Below are 27,316 nucleotides of genomic sequence, written 5' to 3' on the forward strand. Positions count from 1 at the left end.
AGCTGAAAAAGGTCTCACACGTCCACATGTCACATCGTTTCTATCTCGCTAAGAAAAATGAACGTACATTTTCCCATAGTGACATAGCAACAATCGTTGATCATCTCCAATCTGACGGTGGACAAGGTACCTCAAGAAACTGGCCCGCTTTTGTAAAGCACAAATAAAACTTCGCCATCTGTTACCTCATATGACAACTCCACCAGCTGCAAAGAAGGAAGGCCCACCGAGACGCATGGCACATTGTCGCTATGTTGTTATGACTTTTGGTCATGCAACTTTTGATAACGAAAAAGCGACAGTTGTGGATTTTGGAGGATCGGATGGATGAGAAGATGTGGGCTCACCGGAATTTTTATAACTTGAAGTAATCGCAATCCTAGGATATAAAGCATAACCCAAGGTTTTAAATGTACCCTTTATAACTTTAGAATATTTGAATATTTGAAAATATGACTGTCTAATTTTTGGCGGGAGGGAAAATATGGCTAACAGTTATCTCCAATAGTGACTTCTTCATTTGAATTTTCTTCAAAGTTATCTAGTTGTTCTCTAAGTCTAGCTATATGACAAGATGCTCCACTATCAATGACCCAAGTATTTTTGCTAGTCATTATTTCACTTGAGAATGCTAAGAAGAATATCATTCTTTTTGTATCCTTGACTTCTACTAGTAAAGCTTGGTTCTTGAGTCTTTTTGGGCATTTTACAACGAGATGTCCATACTTGTCATATCTATGGTACTATACCTTAGACATATCCTTCTTCCTTTTGAATGAATGTTTATTGTTGTTATTTCCCCTTTTTCATTTAAGTTTCCTTTCTTCCCTTTCTTGTGTGAGTTTGTATTCAATACTTGAATCTCTTCACTATGTTTATTTACTTTGATCCCTTTAGTGATCAGTCTTGACTCTTTTTTGAATACAGTCAATTTTCAATCAATCAAATTTTTGAAGTTTGGATCGAGCACTTGTACCTTGTATGAATGATTCCCAAGATGTGGGAAGTTTGTTGAGAGCCAACATTGTTAATTCTTTGTTGTCAATTATATGTCCAATTGTAGATAATTGGTCCCTTAATTCAATTATTCTTATAAAATAGGATGTAATAGTTTCCCTGTTATTCATTATTATATGGTGCAATTGTTGCTTTAGTGCAAGAGCTTGACTACTACTATTTATCTCATATAGGTTTTTGAAGAAGGTAAACATGGCATGAGCAGTGTCCAATTTTGATATAATAGGAACTATATGATCCTTTACTACATCCACTAGGATCTTCATCGCTTTGTTGTTATTCTTTTTCCACTTAGTTTTCTCATTCTCATCATCTACTATAGGTATAGTATTTTCCACAAATGAATCCATTTCTTGTTCTCTAAGTGTCATTATTAATCTGAGTTTCCAAGAGACAAAATCTGTGGTACCCTCAAGTCTATCTTCAAATCTAATTGTTACATCCCTCTTGGATTTTTTAGATCACTGCAAATGTAATAGCACTGCCAGTGTAGGGTATGTGTTTTTCAAATGCAGATTCAAGTGTATATAAATAAGACTAGATGAGACATGTCTCCATGTCTCTACGTTTTAATCAACACTATTGGTTATTGTAAGTTAGTTGTCCTTAGACATTATTAACAACTATATATATTTGCATATTTATATATTTATATATAATGATTAATCAAATGCAATAATGTTTAAACAATAACCATAAGGGATAGACTCTAGATCAAATCAATCCGACTGAAGCTACAACATCAACACTCCCTCTTAGCTAGGGAGGATAAACACATGACCATATATTACCTCAATGTAATATAGGAAAATCCTTGATCAAAAGATATTCAACAATTTGATATCATGAGTATTGGCCTCCAAAATATCAATTTGCATAACATATCAAAAATGTTCATAAGGTATGTGTACAGGCGTTCTCATATTGCTCACCATATGAACAGTCATGGTCTGTTTGAGGAAATTTATTCACCATACAAGTAATCTTCTACCGTGATCTTCATAGACATCATAAGATGTCCATCACAATAGAAGACCATGGTCTATTTAAGGAACTTAATCCACCATGCAAGATATCATCTATCAAAATTTTCTTAGACATCAAAAGATGTCCATCATAATAGAAGGCCATGGTCTATTTAAGGAACTTAATCCACCATGCAAGTTTACAATCTATTATGATTTGGTTCAAACATCATAAAATGTCCATCATAATAGAAGGCTAAGTTATTGAAAGGTTTGTCGCCTTTCAATAACTTCTATAGATACAAGTGATAATCATTTGGAAGTCGTCACTTCCTCATGATGTACACAAGGGTTAGGCCCAAGGAGTCTTGAACTATATTCACAAATCATAGTCCTCTTGACTGCTACAATTTATTGATCACTAGAGAATCCATCTCAACATGGTCTACTCTCTCTAAACCAATACGACTGAGATCACTGAAGGTTGATTGAACCATATCCTCATAATGAAATGCCAGTCTCCCTCTACCTCTCAATCTCCCTTTGAGTCAGATATCAATCTTCCTTCTCTTGCAAGAAAAATCCTCGGAAAAGATCAAGAATAATATTTCTTATATATACAAATAAGAATGTTAGTAATTAAACTCGTCTCATTACATAAATACTTAGTGACTATAGAAGCCGAATATAACTATACTTCATCCATACCTTTTATATTCTCTTAATGAATCTCTTTATTATTAACAAATATTATATCAAATTTATCTCTATACTTAATATAATCTTAATATAATAAATTTACCTTTAATATAATAGGATGAAGTATAATTATAATATTATATTAATGAAGTATAGTTATATTAATTAGTTTTATATGTGAACATAATGTCATTCTTATTGATACAAGTTAATGTACATAAATATGAATTTATATATAATTAACTAATAACCACAACATCTATATTAACAATAACAATTTTATTTATAAAATATACCTTTCTAAAGTATATTGTTTCCTTTCAAGTGATTCGCCCAAGTCTTTCTCGATGCCTTTGCATCAATCCTTCATTCCACCTTTAATATATATCTAAGTGCTTGTAAAGGTGTTTACTATTTGCAACGCCGACATCACCATGCATAAGGAAAAATCATATTTAAAAGTAATAACTCCATTATAAAATGGAAAAGCGAGGAACGAATGATGACACATCATGCATCTACCACTTTGTTGCATAACACAGAGGATAACAGTACCACTAAACATAACCGCCAATGTGAAGTATCAACATCCAACACATTCCATGTGATGACGCTAGAAGATAACATTGTATGTGCCATGAGAAGATAGAGGGACCCGTCGATGAAGCATGTTAATATAGGGTGATCCAAAAGAGGGCATGTATTATTAGTGTGTCAAATTGTGACATGTATGACAAAATATCATGTAGACAAAATAATCGAGTGAATGCAATCAGAGATAAAATCAAATATGAGTTTGACTAGTTTTTAAATTCCCAATCAATCATAATACATCTCAAGAATTAATAGAACTAAAGGAATGACATAGTCAATCCTTGAACCAAATCTTCGAAGGCAAGACGCAGTGGAAATAATAAAGGGGGGTGAGTAGAAAATAGTGAAGAGAAGAGTTATATCTGTCACTCCAACTTTTAACCTAAATCGAGTTTCCCTCTATCATACATCGTGCATTCACTGTCCATGTTTTTGTTGTCTCTTTGCCAGCATGAATGATCAAAGGGGAAATAACAAAGGTATATTAGGGCCTACACAACCTCCATTTTTCCTTCATGCACATAGATGATAGATCTCTGGGTGGAGATCAAACGTGCATGAAAATTAGATCCATCACTTAATTTTTTTTAGACCTCAAGTTTGACTTAATTTCCAATTTTGCTGGTTCATTTCAAAGTCTCTTTGAATGCAGAGTTGCATTCTACAATGTACTTATCATAAAAGACCCATAGATGTCAAATTAACATCAGATTAGGATAATATATTGTCGCTCTTTCCCATATGGTTAATGGTGGTATATTCTCTGATTTTCTCCATGGTTCACTGATGCATTTGTAGCCTGCTCTGATACCATGTTGGATTTTTTGGATCACTGCAAATGTAATAGGACTACCGGTGTAGGGTATGTGTTTTTCAAATGCAGATCCAAATGAATATAAATAGGACTAGAAGAGACATGTCTCTACATTTAATTTTAATATTGGTTATTGTAAATTAATTGTCATTAGACATTATTAACAACTATATATACACAATGATTAATCAAATGCAATAATGTTTAAACAATAACCATAAAGGATCGAGTCTAGATTAAATCAATCCGACTGAAGCTACAACATCAACAATCCCTATTTTTGGCTCAATTTAAATTTGTTCATTTAGTCGCTGAGGCTTCCTGTGAAGTCAGTTGACAGGTATAATTAGTTACGACCATGTGAAAGGGTAAGATGGTTAATCCTTATAAAGTTGGCATGCTAGTTAACCGTTATGATGATACTTTAAGGTTATCTTGGAAGGTTGGTTATTCATCAGGAATTCATGGGAAGTGAAGTGGCAGTTAGCTGTTATGATAGTTTACAATTAATAACTTGCTATGGTAATTATTATTATATTGAGGAATATGATTTAATTATGGAGAAATTCCGTGTAGGGAGCACGTCAAAAGGGTGGAAGCATTGTCAGAAAAGAATTGGGCACAGGGGTGTGAATTTTAGGATCTCTGACAGAGTGTAAACTATTATATAATAATAGAACAATTGCAACTTTAGTTGATATCTTAGACTTGAGAAGGGATGATGCAAACCTATGACACAGTATATCAGATAATGCAATCTTCAGATTTAGTTGATGTCCAGTAATCTTCAGAATTGTTCAGCAATGGAGTATCTGCAATGTTGGTTGTAATAATCTGCAAAGAGAAGAAGTAGATCGTTGGGACTTGTATGCCTTAGATTGATATTTATCCCAGCAATCTCCTATCATATATATATTAACACAAAGAGTCACGTCTCCGTAAAGACATGACTCTATGTGACCAAAAGGTCACATAGGGTCATGCCTCTACGTAGGCATGACTAACACTAACTAAACATAACTGACCCCCCTATAACATGCTTCTTTGTAATCGCGAGCATGTATAGTAAGTTACTTGTTAATTGGTGGCAAATACAAAGCCCCAATAACCTTCAAGATATAAAGCCGATACACATGCTATATACTTTGTGAATATTTGAAGACGTGTGTGTGTGTGTGCATGTGTATAAACACATATGTATATATATTTTTCATTAGTAAATGAACAAAATTCATTAAATATAATTCCAAGTATGCAATATTACTTCAACTAATGCTATACATCAACACTCCCTCTTAGCAAGGGAGAAGTAATAAAACTCCTTAATAGATACCAAAGTACAAAACTGTACATAACACATTATCTAAGTTTAACACTCTCAAATAGTGACTTGTCAAATAATTTAATAACCATGCTATGAACACTATCATAACATATATTATGATCTCTAATTGTCTGAAACAATATCTAGAGTAATCATAATGCATTTGTTATCAATGACTTCCAACACAACCGGAAAAGAACATCATGATAACAGGCCTATCATTTGCAAGATTGTCACCTTACAAAAGTTACCTTCTGAATATGTATGTCCATGAAAGATTGTCACCTTTCATTACATATCTGATGCAACTAAACAACCATAGAAGCATAAATACACATAAATTGAAAATTTAAATTCAATATCCAATATTACAATTTAATCATAGCAAGTTTTTCTCTAAGTATTCCAACTTCACTTTAGCAAGAGGCTTGGTAAAGATATCCATTTGTTTGCTCATTAGTACTGATATATTCCAAATGGATAACATCTCGATCCACCATATCTCTAATGTAGTGATATGGAATTTCAATATGCTTAGAACAATTGTGGAAAACTAAATTAGCTAAAAGCTTGATACAACTCTAATTGTCGCAATGAATCTCAATGGGCTTCAAAGACTTTTTGAACAAATCAACTAACAACTTCCATAACCATACAGCTTCTCTAGCTCCCAAAGAAGAGACAATGGATTCTGCTTCAATAGAACTTAATGCAACTGAGGATTTTTTTCTACTGAACCAAGAAACCATCCCAGATCCAAGACTGAAGCAACATCCAGAAGTACTCTTACGTTCAGTAAAGCTGCCTGCCCAATCAGAATCTGAATATCCATGAAGATTGATGTCTACTTGATCATATCTGATTCCCATGCCAATAGTGCCTTTTAGATATCTCAAGATGTATTTAGCTGCATGTAGATGTATTTTCTTTGGTGCACACATAAACTGGCTTAAGGTGTTAGTAGCATAACATATGTTAGGACGTATGTTAGGATCCGTAGATTTAGATTTGATCATATCATCCTTCAATTTGTGTAGATTGACTTCCATAGGAGTAGTAGTTGGTTTACATTCCATCATTCCAATTTTTTCATAATATCAACAGTATATTTTCCCTGGTTTAGAAAAACGTAGTTACCCTTTTGGCAGACTTCTAGTCCTAGGAAGTAGTGAAGAAGACCTAGATCTTTCATATCAAACTCTTCTATTAGTTCTTGTTTGCATTTATTTATGAGATGTTCTTCACCTGTTATCAACAAATCATCAACATATAATACAAGAATAATCATATCATCACCATCTATCTTGAAGTATAAGTTAGGATCAGCTTCATTTTTAGAATATCTTAACTTTGTTAGGTAGTTGTCTATTCTTTCATACCACGCTCTAGGAGCCTATTTGAAACCATACAATGGTTTCTTTGACTTACATACGTGTGATTTTTTGTCATGAGTGTAGAACCCTTATGGTTGCTCAATATAAACTTATTCGATTTTACCATTTAGAAATGTTGCTTTAACATCCATTTGATGAACTTTCCATCCTTTGGATGCTGCAATAGCCAAGATAGTTCTAACTAAAGTGTACCTAGCAACTAGAGCAATCTTTCTATGAGAAACCAAGTGCTACAAATCTGGCTTTGTACTTTTCAATGTTGTTGTCAGGTGCATGCTTGATTTTGAACAACCACTTAGAAAAAACAATTGATTTGTTCTTAAGTCTGGGTAACAATTGACTTGTTCTTAGGTCTGGGTACAACATCCCATACATCATTTTTTAGTATAGAATTAAATTCTTCAAGCATTGCTTCTTTCCAAAGTTGGCTTGTTAAAGCTTCTTCAATATTAGAAGGTTTTGGTTTTATAACTTCAGTTAATAATGCGACATAATATGATTGGTTTCTTGTTCTTTTACTTTCTCGAGTTACTTCATTAGGTTCAACGTGATTCTCTTCTATCATTTTCTTAGCCCAAAGTGGCCTCTTTTTATTGTTAACATTTTCAAAATCCTCAGGATTTGATGTAGTGGTAGAAGAAGGTTCAATATCACTCTCCCTCTCAATTTCTACTGCGTGATTTTCATCTATTTCAGATACAAGTTCTGTAAGTGATTCATCACTATTTTTAGAAAGATTGAAGAGGATATCTTCTTCGAATTTCATATCTCTACTTATCTCAATTGTTTTTTGACCTGGAACAAAAACCCTGTAGCCTTTGGTTGTTTAACTCTATCCAATGAGTATCCCCTTCTTTCCAAATGGTTCTAGTTTCGTTCTTTTCTCTTTAGGACTGTGAATATAAACCGGACACCCAAATATTCTCAAGTGACTTAGATCTGGTTTAATACCCGTAAATACTTCTTCAGGAGTGGTGTTCTATAATACTAAGTGTGGACATCTATTTTGAATGTAAACTGCAGTGTTAGATGCTTCAGCCCAGAAAGAAATATAAAAGTTTTGATCGTGCATCATTGCTCTAGCTGATTCAACAATTGATCTATTTTTACATTCTGCAACTCCATTCTGTTGAGGATTATATGGTACAGAAAACTCCCTCTTAATCCCAATGGTAATGCAAAAGTTTTTGAAAATTTTGGAGATGTATTCACCTCCATTGTCTGACCTTAGTATTTTTATTTTCTGTCCTGATTGGTTTTCAACTAGAGCTTTAAATTCTTTGAATTTTGATAATACTTCAACTAATTCCTTTTGTTTTAGGAAGTAGATCCAAGTTCTTCTAGAATAGTCATCAATAAAAATTACATAAAAGAGACACCCATTTAAGGAAGGTACAAACATAGGACCACAAAGATCAGTGTGGATAAGTTCAAGAATAGATTTTGATTTGTGAACACTTTTATGAGTGTTTTTCCCAAGGGCACATCCCTTTACAGATGCTTAAGTGATCAGTTTTGAGACTAGGTAATCTTTTTACAATTTTTTCTATAGATGATAATGCACGATAGTGAAGATGACCTAGCGTCCTATGCCAAATTTCGGTAGAATTTGAAGTTTCATGACTTAGGGCTAAATTTTGATTATTACAAAGTTTATATAGACTTCTGTCTCTAAATCCAATAGAAATGGCTTTCTTAATATTAGAGTTCTTTGGCCAAGATAGAACTTTTTCCTCTTAAAAGATGACTTTGAATCCTTGATCAACAAGACCAAATTCCTTTTTATACCAGGTACGTATAAAACATTTTTGAGTTGGAGAGTAAAGCCTGAATTTAGGCGAATTGAGCAAGAGCCAATACCTTTGATTGGATGAGTAGAATTATCTCCAATTGTGACTTTTTTCTGAGGAGTATTCTGAGAAGCTTTCAAATTTGTCTCTAAAACCTATTATATGCCGAGATGCACCACTGTCTATAATCCAAGTGATTTTGTTTGAGTTTAATTCACTTGAAAGAGCTATAAATAAAATGCATACGTTTCTTTTTCCTCTTTCTCTACTTTCTCTTCTTTGATTTCTGCTAGGGCTGCTTGAATTCTCTTTTGTTCTGGACAGAAGTTGTGAGAGTGACCAATTTTGTCACATTTGAAACATTTTACTTTAGACAAATCACGTTTCTTATATAGTTTGTAAAACTCCTCCTTATTATGTTTGAACTTTCTTTTCTTGTTTGAATTTGCATGAAGAGCTTGAATGTCTCCCTCTTGATTTATACTTAGTCCTCTTGAAACTAATCTTGATTCTTCTTGTGTGCATTCATTTTTTAGTAATTCAAATTTAGAAAGCTCAGATCAGGAGCTTAGACCTCAAATAAATGTTTCCCAAGATAAAGGAAGTCCTCTTAATGCTATCATGCTAAGTTTTTTGTCATCAACTTGATTTTCAATTGCTGCAAGTTGATCTTTTAATTCAGAAATTCTTAGAAAACATGACGTAATTGACTCCCCATTACTCATCTTTATGTATAGCAGATCTTGTTTTAAGGTTAGGAGTCTACTAGTGTTGTTGATTTCAAACATATCTTTAATAGTAGTGAACATCTCAAATGTAGCCTTAAGACTAGATATAGAAGGAAGAATATGATCCTTCACAAAATCTTATAATTTTCGTGGCCTTGTTATTTTGTCTTTTCCATGTCGCTTTATCTGGATCATTTTCAAGCATGGATTTGCTTGATTCTATTACTCTTCTAATTCCATTTCTCTTAATATTATCATAACTTCAATTTTCCATGATGAAAAGTTTGATGCTCCCTCAAGTCTATCCTCTAACCTTACGTGATTAACCATTTTGATTTGAGGATATAATTTAAATTTTATAAATCTGAGATTTTAGATTTAATTTTGTATGATAGAGTTTCTTATCAGAATGGCTCTGATACCATGTTAATTTTAGGATCTTTGACAGGTGCAAACTAATATATCAGAATAGAACAATTGCAACTTTACTTGATATCTTAGACTTTAGAAGGGATGACGCAAACCTGTGATTTTGTATATCAGATAATGCAATCTTTAGATTTAGTTGTTGCCCAGTAATCTTCAGAATTGTTCAGCAATGGAGTATCTACAGTGTTAGTTGTAATAATCTGCAAAGAGGAGAAGTAGATTGCTGGGACTCGTATGCCTTAGATTGATATTTATCCCAGCGATCTCGTCATATATATATTAACACAAAGAGAAGTACATGACCAAAGGTCACACAGGGTCATGCCTCTACGTAGGCATGACTAACACTAACTAAACATAACCGACAACCATATAACATGCTTCTTTGTAATCGCTAGCATGTATAGTAAGTTACTTGTTAATCGGTGGCAAATACAAATCTCCGATAACCTTCAAGATACAAAGTCGATACACATGCAGTATACTTTGTGAATAAACACACACACACACACATATATAAAGATATATATATATATATATATATATATATAAACACATATGTATATGTGTGTATATATATAAACACATATGTATATGTGTGTATATATATAAACACATATGTATGTGTGTGTGTATATATATATGTATTTATATATTTTCCATTAGTAAATGAACATAATTCATTAAATCATAATTCCAAGTATGCAATATTACTTCAATTGATGCTATACAACAACAAGGGGCACCACCATCACTGGGCAAATAGGTATGAATCTTGAATCACCATGGCTAAGGGTAAAAGACTAGGCAAGCAAGAGTGTACCTTGGGCAATACCATGAGCTACTTGATCAATTTTTATAACAAGAAAAATATTAAACATATAATATCATGATAAGAACTATTACCTCTGTTGTTTTGAGACACCAGCAATCTTAACATTAAGAATTTATATATGATGCCACCATGATACTAGGATGATGTCTATAAGTCGTACTCATTAATATATGTATATATACATACATGTGCATGTACATGTACAAAGAGGATATGATATTAGAAATAAACCATATTTCTCTGAACTACACACATATATCGATATACGTATATTTATAGGTGCGACTTTAGATATAATAATAGCATGATGATATCATATATTTAAAATAATTTAAACTTATATATATATATATAGATATATATATATATATATGCACATAAATAAATGATTTGAGAAAAGGGAACTTTTAATAGTTCAAAACCTATAATCTCTTCACCACATACACTTGGTGCCACCTTTCAAACTCGGTAACCCTGAAACCGATGATCTTGAAACTGTCATCTTGAGCAAAGCAAGCAACTAAGGTTGCGGCTCGCTTGAGCCAATGGAGGGAGGGAAAGATATATTTTTAACACGTCTAGCATCAAACAAGGAACAACCTTCATCTCACCAGAAAATACTTCTTCTTATCATCAAACTGCCTGGTTTTCACTGGAAATCTTTTTAGTCGCCAACAAAAATCGGCAATCAGGCCATGCAGATTTGAGGCATCGGTCTTCTTGGCACAATGGTTAGCAACCATGTTATATTCTATGACCTTGCATTCAATTTCTCTATGGTCTGCTTTGTTTTTGAATCTCTGCATTTTTTTTATCGAGCAATTATAGGCTAGTAGTGCAGAGAGCACGACTTCATTGTTCATCTTCTTTCCTCTCTATCACATGACTTCGCTGTTTGTCCACTTTCCTCTCTATCACACGAATTCCATTCTAGAGAAATATTGTAATATGTCTGGTATCCAGAATAGAACACAATATCGCACAAGATTGGTGCTCACAGTACCCCTGCCAATGGATAACAATGCATGATCATTACGAGGTTTTATATCAGAATGATATTACATTACCCAAGGACTCACCCTGGCTGGTATAGCCAATGAAAGAGGGTGGAGAAGAGGGAATCCCTGCAAGGGAAAATTAACAAAAATCAGAACTTCAATATATAAACATGGTAAAATATATAATGATTTCCAAAAGAACATCCAAGTTAGCTCATGATTGTCCAAGTATACTCAGTTGTCAAATCGAGAGGTGGAATTAAGTACCAAGATGCTCAATGGTTGGTCAAGGTGCTCCATGTCTATTTTCGGTAGGGAGAGCCTTTCTCGGATGAGATTTTGTGGGGATATTTTAAGGGTCCGCGGTTGGGAGGTTAAGCCCCTAATAATGTTCCCCCTCTCCACCAAATGCCACGACGTGCACAAGACAGAGATAAGTTATGCATTCAACATCTATTGGTAACAAGTATTGTACTTTTATGATATTTGAAATTACAAGCTGAAGATATGTTAGATTGATTTATATCGTTGAATCAGTTATGCCCTTCAATAAAATCAACTTTTCCCGTCAATGTAATTGGTAACTGGTTAGATTAGTTGATCTTCCAATTAAACATGAAATATATCTATATGCTTGAGATAGGCCTACTTGATGGATGTTATAATTGTCCTTTTATATGGATAAGGAAAATGAAAGTATCTTTTAACTATATGTTATTGCCATAACTAGCAATAGGAAAGAAAAGGATGTTACAATGGTATTTGATGGTCTAAATGGTAACTGGCATTTCGATAGTGGTATAACTATTTGTGCCCTAAGTGGTTTATGTGGACTAACCTAGGTTTTGCAGAGGCTGCCATAAGCGGATTCCAGTTTCAGAATTTAGGATATGGAAAACTTAACTCCTCTATTTAGATTTATCAATGATGCTATCAATTGTTAGTTTTGAAATTTCCCCATTAATCCTATTCACATGAACATAACTATTATAACTGTCTTCCTAAGAATATGAAGTAGAAACTGTATTTCTTTGATATGTTAACTGTTAATTAAGACCCAGATAAAGAGGTTGTTACACTAATTCTGTTCACTATGATTGCTAATTTTATTTTGATGGTGTTTTTAGATTTCTATAGTTATATTTAATCTTCATATTATTTTTCAACTTAGCATTGATACCATGTTAAGGAATGAGGATCTGATTATAATAACTTTCTTTATATGCGCTTGATATGATATATCAATCTCATAGAATCTCCTTGATAATATTACTGATTTATTTGCCTTGCAGATTTGTACAATTAAAACTGCTGCAACCTGTAAAGTATATTTTATATTTATAAAATATGAAATGCTCACATACAAAATGGGTCACTGCAACTTGTAATAATACTGTTGTAAGTTATATATTTTCCAAGTGCAGATCTTGATGAATATATAAAATTAGAAGAGACATGTCTCTATGTGGCCCAAGCCACATAGGGAAATGTCCCTACATGGAATATGTTCATCCCTATCAATGCTGTGATTCATAACAAGTGACAAGCACAGTTTTACTAGTGACAATATCCTTGATTAATAACTGTCAACCAAAACAGGAATTACGGTCTATGATACTTGTAAGTTTGCAATTATAATCATCAATCTCAATAATCGATGGCAGCAATTGATATGCAATCGGTTCAATCAGATTAACAAAAATTTAGTGTTGATCAATGACTTTACATTAATTAATAATTATTATATGTCAATAACATTACATAATATGTATATATATATATATATATACACACACACACACATACACATACACATACACATACACATATATATATATATACACTCTGGTGTGTATGTGTGTGTGGGTATGTGACTCATCTAATAATTATTAATTAGTGGTAATAATGTTTAACTAATAAACATGATTACTAAGAAGAGTTCAATCTCTTGATTGAACTAATCCAGCTGAAGCTACAACACTACCAGGCTAACCCAACTCGGGAATTGGGACTTGACAAAGTGAATAAACCCAAGAGAGTTATAGATGTTTAAGGATTTCAAACATGTCTCATGCAACCTTTATCAAATAAAATTTAAAAAGATAATAACATCATCCAATAGAAGCTAATTTGATCACATACACAAGTTTACATCAATCACATTAAGTATAACCATGAACAAAAATAGTAGCTTCAAGAAATAGCACACCTGATATATAAATATTCTCAAATATATACAAAACTCAAGAAATGTGTATCCCATTGCATCAAATGTTCCAAACAAATATCAAAACAAAAACTAAATTTATGGCTCAGACATGCATCCTAGATGATATAGGGGCAATAATATTTTTTAAACTGCATATAAGAAAAGATTTGCAACAAGGGATATGCATTATGTAGAGTTCTATGATCATGATATATCATTGACCTTTTACTTGCTTAGACTTATAGTTTGATGGGGTTTTGGGGGTAAACCAGGACAAGTTTGAGGGTAGCAAAGAAAGAGGAGAGAGGGGATAGAGGAAGAGTGATAGGGAAAGAGATATGTCTAGAGTTACAAGGCAGATAAAGATAGTTAAATAGAGAGAGCGAAAGAACATTGATTGGAGCCTGCTGATTACTGAAACTTAATGAAGTCCGAAAAGTTATAATACCTTCTAAAACCTAGAATTTGCATTGTAACTCTTAGAGATCTGAAACCACTCTCAAACATCCTGACAATGAGGCTGACTTGAAGGCAAAGATGGGGAGTTAAATGTTGCATATCATGTATATTCTGGAATCATAAACCTAGAAAAATGTTAAAAAAATTAGACAAACAGAAAAAATAATCAGTTTCTGTCGAGAGTCTGAGAATCAATAATCACTCAAACTCAGCCAATTTGATGAGACTCTGAGACTTCGCGAATCTTGCTGAAAACTTAGTTGAGATTGTGTAACACCCCCTTTTCCCAAGCGATAGCTAACAACTAGCATATCATCAAAATACAGTTACTACTTCACATTCATGAAAAGACAGTTATAACAGTTATCTTACATGTTCATACGATAGAGATTAATGGTTACAATCAATTTAACCAAAATATCATAACGAACAATTGTGGGGCATTACCAAATAAAACTAAATTGAGGATTTAAGTTTGCAATACCCTAAATTCCGAAACCGGAATCCACCTAGGGCAACATCTACAAAACCCTAGGTTAGTCCACATATATCACTTAGGGCACAAAAGTTATACCATTATATCGTAATAACCAATACCATTTAGGGTAACAAAACCAATGTAACATCCTTTTCTCCTATTTCTAATCATAACAATTAAAAGTAAATAAAAGATACATTTATATTCATATTCACATGAATGAAGGACACTTGTAACAACCATAAAGTAAGTCTATCCAATACAGGCAGTTACATTTCATGATCAATTAGTAAAATTAGTTTATTTCACTGATTTCATAATACATTTATAAAAGAGCTGATTTCTAAGCAATGAAGGTAATAACTGATTAAACGATATTAAACATCTAACATTTCTTCAACTTGAGAATATAAATATCATAAAAGTAAATTAACCATTACCAGAAGATATTGAATGCAGATTATAACTTTATCTTCTACAAGCTTTGGCATCTGGTGGAGAGGAGAAGCACTGTCAAGGGCTTAACCTTCCAATCGTGGACCCTTAAATATCCCCACACAATCAAAACAGAGAAAGGCGCTCCCTACCCGAAAATAGAAATGGGACCCCCTGTCCAACCACTGAGCAACCTGGTTTTAGACTATCAACCCACCACTCGACTAGACAACAAGATCTAAACATTGGACTATCATGAACCGACTTAGTTATTTAAAAATGATTAATGTTACGAATTCATGTCTTACCTTTTACATGCAGGTTTATTCCCATTTACACCCTTCATCTCAACCATACTAGTCTTCCTGGATGAATGTCTAGGTGATTCCTTAAATGATATCTGGTTCTAGGAGTACTTATACATTTGTCATCTTTCATCCCAATTCTGGCCTATGGCATCATAAGTGACTTAAGCCTCTATTCTGATTATTACTTTTACATATAGAGCAGCTCCCCATCTCAGGGACATATGAATCATATCTTTGTATGGTTCGGTACTCATGACAAAAAACATATGTACCTTCGAATTTAATTACTATCACATGAATACCCTTTCGGTGATCATATAATTACTTTTATGTGACAAGTTTTGATTGAAAGGAATACATCGTGCAATGCCACCTGATTCTAGCTTTCAATTTAAACAAGCAAGGCCTGCTCTAAAATGCAAAACATGTTCAAAATGCATGAAATAAACATGATCAATAATGCATGACCTGAATCTATAGATACGGTTTGAAGGATATGATTGAGTATCAGTGTAGGAAGATACCACCCACTTTGGTTAATAACTTTCAAATTTGATTAGGAAATACCATATTGGATTTCTACACGAGCTCGACAATATCAAGTAGTTGCCAATCACAATTACCACACCGTACTGCTTATAAACATCGAGGAACTAAGCATGAACAAGAGGAGAAATTTGTGGCAGCAGGTCAAATGCCAATGACAAAGTTGTCATGGCTGGAAATGATGGCGGATACTAAGCTTCCAAAGCTTGTTAATCGCTGTGATATTTCCCTTCTTCCATCCAAAGGTAAAAGACTCAACGTTTGCATAAACTGCCTCATGCTTTGATAAAGCAGAACAAGAAAAGTAGCGGTTGAGGAGTTATAGATGAAAACAAAAGACCATCACACATGTGGCATAAATTTAAATATTATAAAGGTCACCGAAGAGACATAAGGTCCAAAGAAATAACTAGCAAGGTGGCCACTCAAGTCAAAATAAATAAGACTTTGGCCAAGAATGCAAGAACAATAATATTGTCTTAATATATAGCATCATGGTATCTATAAATACCTATATATGTATGTATGTATATACGTGTACATGCTTAAACCCAAACCACATATTTCTTATGTATATGCCAAATATTAAGTATTTGTATACATCCTTGTATATATAAAATTGGCTTACATATATACACATATACATGTATGTATATGTATAAATGTTTAGGTATCATAGTGTCGATATGTTAGGACATGCTTTAACACCATGAGGCTCCAACCAAATAACACAATTATGAAGGTACCAAGTTGTTCAAAGTTCGATTTATGCTTAATGATTTCTTTTATTATTAAGTGATATATATAATTTAATTGGTTAGCTCATGGTTGTCCAACATACACTCTTGCTTGTCCAGCCATTTTCCCTTAGCCATAGGGGTTCACGACTCGCACCTATTTACCCAATGATGGTGGTGCCCCCTGTGCCCAATTCTTTTCTGGCAATGCTTACCCCCCCTCGACGTGCTCCTGCATCATATTCCTTAATATAATCACAATTACTATAACAAGTTATCATAAAGGCTAACCACCATTACACCTCTAAAGAATCTATCATGAATAATTCAACCTTCTAAGTTTTCAATATAATAACATCATAACATGTCATCTTCACATGAATCGTAACTAATTTTACCTATCAACTGACTTCACATGAAACTTTAACGGCTATATGAACATTTATAAATTGGGCCAAAATTTGGGATGTAACAAATTGAGCCGGGCCTCTCAAACTTATCAAGGGTCACCAAACTCGAGACTTGCCAAGTCTTGGCAAGTCTAGATACTATGTTAAATTAATATGGCATGCCCTAGGTACCCATAAAGTTTTTGTACGTGTATGTACTTTATTTTAAATAATAAAAATGTCATTATAATTATATTTATGATTATTATTTTCAAATTTGTATATATTTTTAATTATTAAAAAAATAATACATAAAAATAATATTAAAAATATATCAAACATAACAAAATAAATCATAGGGATCATTGGGATGAATTGCAAAATGCACTCAAACGGGACTTGGACCTCTGGCAGGAGCAGGACATGACCAGGATTAGATTGCAGGCATGACATGGCCAGCAGAGGCATTTGCTTTGAGTTATCGATGACTTAAGAAGGGCGAGGGTAGATGGCAGGTTCCCTTGGGATTTTCCATGAGAGATTCTTGTATTTCTGTACCTCTGTGCATCTGGAAACGGGGCAGATATTGAGTGATTACTTATCCAAGTCTTTTCCTTTATCGACTTTCAAATTTTATGCACTGTCAATGACCCTGTGTCATGGCTTTACATTGCATGGTGGGGTTAGGATGCTAAACAATGACTCAAAGAAGGCCTTTTGAAGTTGGTTGCAGGTGTGAGCAGGAGACAGTCGACCAACAATTACGAAGACTTTTAAAGACAGAGGATGAAAACAAGAAGTCTATCAAGCAAATCATCACTGAGCAGAAATTGAAAGGTCATAATTATGATGGTACAGTATTTGAGATTTTCCATACTTATGAAGCTCACATTACTGGTTTCATTGATCATGCAGCTCACATTACTGGTTTCATTGATCATGCAGATGTTTTGCACATCATATGATCAAAGAAGACTTCCTTTATAATCTGGAGATGGCTATTTGTCTATCAAAGTGATTCCAAAGAGCACTAATATTGCTGGCATCTTGACCTGGAAGCTGTCCAGAAAAACCAGATGGTTGCAAAGACTTTGGAGTCATGCAGAGAATGTTTAGAGCAAAGGGATTTATTGCCCTTTGCTAACTTTATTAGTGAATTTGGTGACTTGTCCTCCCCTCAGCCAGTCCAGCAAATTAATAAACTGATGAATGGAGTGATGACCATCTCGCATGATATACTATAATATTTTCCTGTTTTAATAAAGGGAGTTACCTCTTAGGTAGTGCTTAGCTAGTTATATTATATATTAAGAATATATTACTATTAGTTATAATATGTTTTATAAAATTTAAATATGTAATTTATTTAAATTAATAAAATTATAACTAATATGTATAGATAAAATATATTGCATTTAATATAGATGATAAAACTATAAAACACAATACAAATAAATAATAATATTAAAAATATAATACACAACATAATATTACAGATCAAAAAGATATATGCAATATCATATTATAAATAATAATTGAAGGGCTTCAAACTTGCAGGAAATGTCAAAACCCAGAGGTTATTCCATACACATTGTCCTTCATTTGTGACATTTTCCATGTTACTACAAATTTTGCTTCAAATAACATTTGAATATCAACATGCTCATCAAGCAGAGAATTGTGTAAGATTTTCATTTTACCTAATAAAAGAAAAAAATTATATTACAACTTTGACAAGCAGTTCCTTGACAAGAATAAACTAGATATAAGATTAGGACTAGTGTCAATAGATATAATTTTGAGCCTCAAAGATGTCCTTTGAAAAGTTGCAACTTCTATTGGAAATCTTCATTTAGATTGCGCCTTCATAGGTGTAAAGACCCGAACTAGCTTCTAACTGGAATGCTGATGCACAACTGGTATTTTTTGAATTTTTTTGAAGTTTTTTGATTTTTTTGTAATTTTTGGAATATATGTTTTTTTTTTTTTTAATATGGAAAATTGCTTTAAAGAATGACTGAAAATTAAATACAAGTTTTCACCACAATGAATTAAGATAGACAAATCTGATTGCTTAATTGTATACTAAAAATGATGACAAATAGGAACCTGAATTCAATTCACCATGCACAATGTAATGGCTCCACAGATTCTTCAACTTGCAGGTCCTGGCGATTGCCTGTAGCAACAAATTGGTATTAATAATGCCTCAGAAATGCTAAATCGCAGGGTTCCAAGATTGCAGGCCCTTCAACATGGAAAACGACCCCCTAATGGCAAGATTACACCTGCTGTAGTTATCGTGAGTCCTCCCAAATGCAGACGCAGATCATAAAATGAAATTGCAGGCCAATGTAAAGGTGACGGATTGCCCAGGTCTTAGCCGCTAGCTCCCAAATCATGCACGATTTCCTCTAATTGGTTTTTGCAAGATCAAATGTGACTTGCCGCCCAGTCATTATGATCAGAATTTGGCTCAGAGATTTGCCAAAATGCAAACAAATCCAAATCACTGCCTCCAGTTATAAATCGATCTTCCAATATTATTTCAATTCCACAGAAAATTGACATGAACATCACAATGATTTCCTCCACAAATCAGCTAGTGTCAACCAATTCCAATCTCCTAGACACAGTAAGAAACAGTAGGAGAATTTGCAATCTGTTACACCTCAGCAACAAATTGCAACGATACTCAAAGCAATTCTTAGAAAAGCTTCAAAGAAACCCTCAGCCAGATAATCAATGAGAAAATATAATATTCAAGATGATCTCTTCCCTTCAAATGAAGTCATATTTATAATGCTTTTGTATGCAACCTAGCATCACCATGCGACCTTTCACTTAAAGATTACTTTATAATATAAAGTCCAATTACTTTATAATATAAAGCACAATAATAATTGCAAGTGCATTAAATAATTATAAAGTCTCATTATAATTGAATATGATTTCATCCAAAGTCCAAGAGCAAAATGATAGACAACCACCACTGCCAAAACTGCCCTGCCAAAAATAGAAACTGGTCACAAGTGACTTACTAAAAATAGTAAGTCCAAAAATGGTAAAACCACAACAAGGACCCCCAAAACCAACGTCAACTCACAAGGGTCGTGATGATGAGCTGACAAACCCATACTCCAAGATCCTACTAAATTGGGGACATTACAATAGGGTATTTGGATAAATAATGACAATGTGAAAATCATTCTTGCATATGTAGAAGATAGCCCTCCTATGCCTAGTTGACACAGCACAGCAAAGATTGATTAGAAGCTCACCCCATCATCAACATTCTCTTTACATTCTTAGAGTTTGATAGTTTTTATTTCCTTGCAGTTAATTTGGTTGGAAGTGTCTCAAGAAGTTAAAGCAGTTGTTATCCATTGAATTAATAGTGTAGGTATTAGAATATTTCTAATAATGCTCTATCTATCGTATGTAGATAGTTTCTATTTTCTGTATATACGTTTTGTATATATGAGCTTGTAAGCTCGTTGTAATTCATTCATTGATTATTTAATACACAAGATAATCTTTCGATTATTTTAAGATATCAGAGCAAATATTTCAATTTTTTTCGAAAATTTTATAATTTCTATTAAAATAATTTGTTATGATTTTTCGAAATTATTTATGATCTTTCACAAACAACCCGCTAGGGTTCCTGATCACGTTTTCGGTGGTATTTGGCGTGGAAAATCATGGTCGTTTTTCTCTGCAACTCACGTTTTGGTTTGTGCCCTAATCGTGACTTTTACTGCACGTTTTTTCTCCTAATCACAATTTTCTGCATATCTCATATTTCTAGGAACAATCGCAGCTTCAAAGGCTTCCAATCGTGGCCACAAATCAAGCCCAATCCACATGATCTGATCACAAACAAGATCTCCACGAAATCGCGATTTCTTGGTGACGTTTTTTAATAAAAACGGGTCTATCTAATTTTTTTGCTCCGAGCCTGCCTGTTCGTGCCTCATTGGGAGTTCTTCACAACCCAACACGTGTCTAAGTTCACAAGAAGTTCTTTGTGAAAACAAACCAGTCGTTCTCTGTCTGCAAAACTCCCTTTTTTTGCAGATTCGACCTTTCCAGCCGACGGCTAGGGTTTTGCTTTAACCCTATTTTTTTGGTCCAAAAAAAAATTTTGATTGTAGATTCTTGGTGGGTCTTTCGAGAGCTCAACTGGGTTGTCCATTTTTTCTGGGTGCCTCGATTTTCGAGCTAGCGGATCCAAAAACCTAAAGCGTATTTGTTATGGGTTTTTCGAGCTCTTTTCTAGGTCATTCTCTGATTCTTCTAGGTACTTATCATTTTTTTCTGGGTCAGCCTAAACAGTGCCTCGAACGTCGTGCAAATGGCATCCTTGACCAACCTGATGTTGGAAAACAATCAACGGTTTAATGGCACCAATTACAACCACTAGAGGTAGCGTATGTTAACCATCTTTGAGTATTGTCGTTTGGATGCACTTGTTCTAGGTACAGAAACTCGTCCTGCCCCCACTGGCACGCTCGGTGGGACCTCCGTTACAATAGATCAAGATAAGTTTGATGATCAAAATCGCAAAGTTGTTATGCTTCTCAAGCTCTTTATTACAAATGATCAGCTACCTCAGATTCCCTCTGGCAAGTCGGCTGCAGACATCTGGAAATATTTAAAGGAGCTACATGAAACATCCGACAAGAGTCGAGCATTCTTTCTGAACAATCAGTTGTTTTCCATTATGATGGATGAACGTATGTCCTTACAAGAACATCTCACGAAGATTAAGGACATCCGTGATCAGCTTGAAGCCATCGGTCAGACAATGGAGGAAGAAGATGTGGTAGTTATCACCTTGAAAAGCTTGCCAACATCATATGAGCATTTCATAGAGACTCTCAAACATTACCTCAACTAATGTTGATTTGAAATTCCCAAAGTTGTGCACCAAACTCCTATAGCAAGATCGTTGGAAGCAGTAGTTTGGCAATCATGCTTCCTCACCCTCGTCAGAACAAGCCTTTGCAGCTAAGTTTCAGCCATCTCAGTCATCTCCGCCAAGTAGTTCCCATCAATCCTCAGGCAGTTTTCAGCAAAAGAGTGTTCAATGTCATTACAACCGTAAGTACGGCCACATGAAGAAAGATTGTCGTCAGCGACTCGCTTCCGAACAGAAGAAGCTAGGAGGGTCCAATCAGCAAACTGGTATGGGAGGGTCCAATCAGCAGGCCAATGTTGCTGAACATTCTAAGACAAAGGAGTCTGTGTTCTATGCTTTTATGGCTAAAAGCCCTTTTGATTCAACCCAATCCTCTGCTTGGTATATTGACTCTGGTGCTTCACGTCATTTCTCTCATCGGCATGACTGGTTTACAGATTTCTATCCATATAATGATTCAGTTGTGTTTGGCAGAGGAGAGGAGTTCAAAATTATTGGCAAAGAAAATGTTCAAATACAATCTGGTGGGTGTCAACTCATCTTTCTCAATGTCTGCTACATTCCTGGTATGGCACTCAATCTTCTCTCTTTGAGTCAGATTATGAGAAATTCTTCTTAGTTGGATGTGGTGTTCAATGCCCACAAATGCTCCATTATTGATTGAGAGACTCGTCTGACTGTTGCTACTAGTCTAGAGGATCATGGCCTATATCGGCTTACTAACACTGGTGATTCTCCTAAAATAGCTATGGCAGCTCGTGATTTATCTTTCAGCACTTTGTGGCATCAGAGATATGGACATCTCAACATCCATGAGGAAGAATGGAGTTATAAACCAACCGTCCAACACTTCCTCAAGTGACAAAGTAAGATTAAGTCTTAGCTTGAGGAGTCAAGAGTCTGATCTAGAATCCAAGTTTTCACATTCAGGAGAGAATGAAGTAAAGTTCAAAGAGGATTGATGAGTGGAGTGAAGAGGACATAAGATGATAATCAAGATGTGAAGACAAGATAAAACCAACACATTAAAAAACAAAAATTTGAAGCCTTGCAATCTGATGTGAGGCAAGTTTGAAATACATGAGAAAACTAAAACTTAATTTGAAGGTGATAGGCTTGAAGTGAACAACTTGAACTATTAACCTCATAATGGTTTTTGACACTTGAGTGCCAATACACTTAACCACTTCCTATATTGGAACCGAGTACACTATGTATGCCGAGCCACAACATGAGCCGAGTCAGGAAAGACTTCAGGTGCAGCGTGATCTTTAGGTGCCGAGTAGCCTTCACGTACCGACTAAAGATTAGGTGCTGAGCAAAGTTCAAGTGCCGAATGACTTTAGGTGTCAAGCATGATACAAGTGTCGAGTGATATTTAGTGTCGAGTTACAGATGATGCCGAGCAATACAGAAATGCAACAGGAGCCGAGTAAGCTAGTTTGATATTAGTGCCAAGCATCTAGAATCAACAAGTGCCGAGTAACACAGAATGTACATATGAGTTTGTAACTTCATTGATTCACATGTAAACCGTTTTCATGGCTGACATATGACGAATCTTGAAGGATTAAATGATAAGATCGAATATTTTGTATTTTCTATGCAATCTACATGCAACCAATAAGAAAAATGGAGAAGGCTTGCAACCAATAAGAAAAGTGCAAGGAATGAGCGGGAAGCAAAGATTCAATATGGATCGTAGATCCATACCTAACCCTAAGTCTTCGAATATCTTTATAAGGAAGACGAAATCTCATTAAAAAAGTGGATGTACAAGGGTGTGGAAGGAACACTATTTCAGAGTAAAGAGTATCAGATCTCAGAGGATCAAGATTAGAGAAAGCAGATCAAGTGCCTGTATTCAGCAAACGAAGGATTGCAAGCTATCAGGTCTATTGTACCTAATACTCTCTAGCAATTGTATTAGAATGAAAAACCCTATGGTGATAGTTTAGCTTAACAGCTATTTTGTAGATCCTTTAAATAGGTGATTAAATCCTTTAACAGGGTGACACTTCATGTAAAGTGTTTGTAAATCCTTTAACCAGGTCACTATTGATACAGTGTAAAGCCTTTAACAGGGCAGGCCTTTAACAGGGCAGACCATCAGAAGTGGTTAAATATTATTACTGCAGTGATTTTGTGGGTATCATCCCCACCCCAATTTTACCTTCTTATTTCTGGAGGTTTTCTGGGTTACCAAAATCTCAAGTGTTATGTGGTGATGCTTATGTGTTTTTCATAACTGTCTGATATGTTCATATGCATGCAATCTACTTTCAGTTAAAAAGTTTTAATGGTTAAAATACAGTACTTCTGATTCACCCCCTCCTATTTGAATATTCCAACAATTGGTATCAGAGCAAGGTTCTCACAAGAAGAAGTCTAACAACTTGGAGAAAAAGATCTAAAGATGGAAGTCTTCAAACTTGGGAAGATTATTGACAATCAAGTGATTGATGTGCAACTGGCTCTACACAAAGTAGAGGAAGCAAGGGAGGAATTGAGAAAATCCTTGAAGAAAAGGAAGGATATAGCCATAGCTGAAAATGATATAAACTACAAGGAGATTGATACCACAAAACTGTGTGCCAATGGAGACACCAAAGAGTTTGATGCAGCAATAGCAGAACTAATGGAGAAAAACAAAGTTCAAGCAGAAGAGATAAGATCTCTCAAGATGGAACATGAATCACAGGCCATAATGTTATGTGAAATCACTAAACAAAAGAAAAGATCAGTTGAGGACAAAGTCATGATGGAAAATGACAAAAGAAATCTTGCAAACAAACTTGAAGAAAAATGTACTGAATTATCAAGGATCTCAAACATGCAGATGGATACACTTGCCTAAATGATGAACCTTCATCATGAACTCAATATGAAAGATATTGAGATCTCTACTTTGAAGATGCAGAATGAACAACTGAAGAATGAATTAAACAGAGAAAAAGAGGTAGCAGAGAATCTCAACAAGTCAAGTGAAGCCATCAAGTATTTTGAACAGTTGCTGAAATCCCCAAAATCCGCCCATGATACATCAGGACTTGGATACAACAGCACTGAAGTTGGAGAATCGTCAAAGAGTGTTGAGCAAAGAAGTGACAAAGGTAAGGATTCTAAACCCACTTGTCATTATTGTAATAAAAAGGGACATACTACTAATATTTGCAGGAGTAGGAGATTTAATCAGACAAATACACCCAAGAGCAAGAGTTACTGTCACAAGTGCAACATGCAAGGACATATAACACAAGATTGCAGATCCAATGCCACAAGGACTCAAAGATTTGATGGACATTGTCATAATTGCAAGAAGTATGGACATAGAGCATTTGAATGCAGATCAAAGCCTATGTGGACATCAAATCAACCAGCAAAATCAAAAGGAAATGAAAGTCACTATCATTGGGATTACAACACCAGGTATAGCTGTCATTATTGTCAGGAATATGGACATACACCCCAGAATTGCATAAGAACACATTTCAAAGGAAACTATAAAAGATGGTTGAGCCAAACTACATGTTTCAGTTGTCTGAAAATTGGGCATACCAGAGGAAACTGTCTGACAAGGTCAAAGGCACCCAAGACTGAAGAAAATAGGGGCAAAGAAAAGATTAATGTCGAAAAGATAAGGAGGCAAATGAATAAGACTTGGAAAAAGAAAGATGAGTACAACACATCAAGTGGAGGGATCACTTCACCCAATGGGTCAAGTGATCACACTTCATCAAACTAAGCATGAGAAGTATATGGGACTGATATACAAAGTTATATCACAAATCAGTCCCAAGACAAAGAAGTAATGCAAAGTATAAATCTACATGAGACAAGATGTCAAGACAAAATCTAAATGATGTTGCCGAGCTGTCTTTGGATGCCAAGCTAAACTCCAACACATGCCGAGTTCCTAACAATGACCGAGTTGATAACTGATGCCGAGTTGGTTAACTCCAATGCAAGCCGAGTAAAGTGGAAGTGTAGTACAAGCCGAGTAATATTAAAATCCATCAGAAGCCAAGTTGGCAGTTGAGCATTTAATGCGATGAAAATAGGGTATATTATCGCGATTTCAATCAGTTTTCCTCATCGCGATCAAGAAGCAAAGAAGAGAAAGAGAGCATAGTGACTTCATAGCAGAAGATTCAGCATTTCAAGCAGATTGCAACATCTCTCAACGCGTTTTCATCAATTTTGAGGTATTTTCATTTGTGCCAAGCTATGCAGTTTCATATTTCGTAAAAAGGATAACTTAGTTTGCATAAATGGCGTCAAGTTCCATAAAAACCGAGGAGATAGAGTTGTTTGAAGTTCAGTTAGTGTCAAATGAGGTCAAGCAACCTGAGTTTCGTCCCATCCCTGAAGTTGCATGCAAAAACAACCCAGCCGGAGCTCTCTCCCAAATACCCCCAAAAGTTGTAATGGTTCAAGACGTGAGAAGATGCTACAATTGTAAGATAGGAGCCCTAGGAGATATGGAGATAAGGCAAGCCTATGAAAAATTGTGCGTAGATGGAGTCTTAAAAGATGAATTCAAAATTGTTGAAAGGAAGGGTTTGACCCGAGTTTTGAGCTTTTCCACCATATTCAAGACAAAATGGGTTAAACTTGTGTTAAGCAGAATTCATGGTGGAAGTCTTTGGTTGGAAGATATTCCCATCAAATTAACCAAAGGAATCATACATAGGGTAACTGGGTATCCTACCCTAGATCGGTTCAAAACCTTGAGAAGAGAATTGAAGGAGGTTATTTAAAAGAACACTGGTGCTCAGTGGAATAAAAGAGGAATGACAATTCACACCATTCAGGATCCTCTAGTTGAGTTTGTTGTTAGAGTCATAGCCCATAAGTTCTATCAATCCAGTAGACTCAACAGTGTGCCATGTATTGCAGTAGATGTAGGTTACAAATTGGTGAAAAATGATCATACTTATGATCTTGCAGAACTGCAACTACAACAGATTACTGAAAACCTAGCTGCCATAAGAAGGACAAAGGGTGCTCAATGCAAATTTGGAGCAATTCTAGTTTGTATATTCTTTTATGTTCAGAATGAGTTTCCCTCTTTCGGCAAAGTTACATTGAGGAATGATAAGACTATCATTGCCCAAATCAATGAATATATAGAACAGATGGGAGAAAATTTTGATACACTGATGACAAGTTATTTTGAGGATTTCAAGAAATCCATGAAGCAAAGATCAAGAATACCAGTTTCCTTAGTGGAAAAACATACTA

The 27,316-nt window shown here is 34.6% G+C and overlaps 1 protein-coding gene across 2 annotated transcripts in view; it reads right to left on the minus strand.

Moving 5' to 3' along the window:
- The window catches only part of LOC149543822 (Homeodomain-like superfamily protein), a 116,484-nt gene that overhangs the window by 76,603 nt on the left and 12,565 nt on the right, over positions 1–27,316 (minus strand). The gene's annotated exons all lie outside the window — the stretch shown is intronic.

The sequence above is a fragment of the Cupressus sempervirens genome, chromosome 8 (assembly GCF_028749045.1).
Source record: "Cupressus sempervirens isolate cs-2001-9-10 chromosome 8, ASM2874904v1, whole genome shotgun sequence".
Classification (NCBI taxonomy): Eukaryota; Viridiplantae; Streptophyta; class Pinopsida; order Cupressales; family Cupressaceae; genus Cupressus; species Cupressus sempervirens.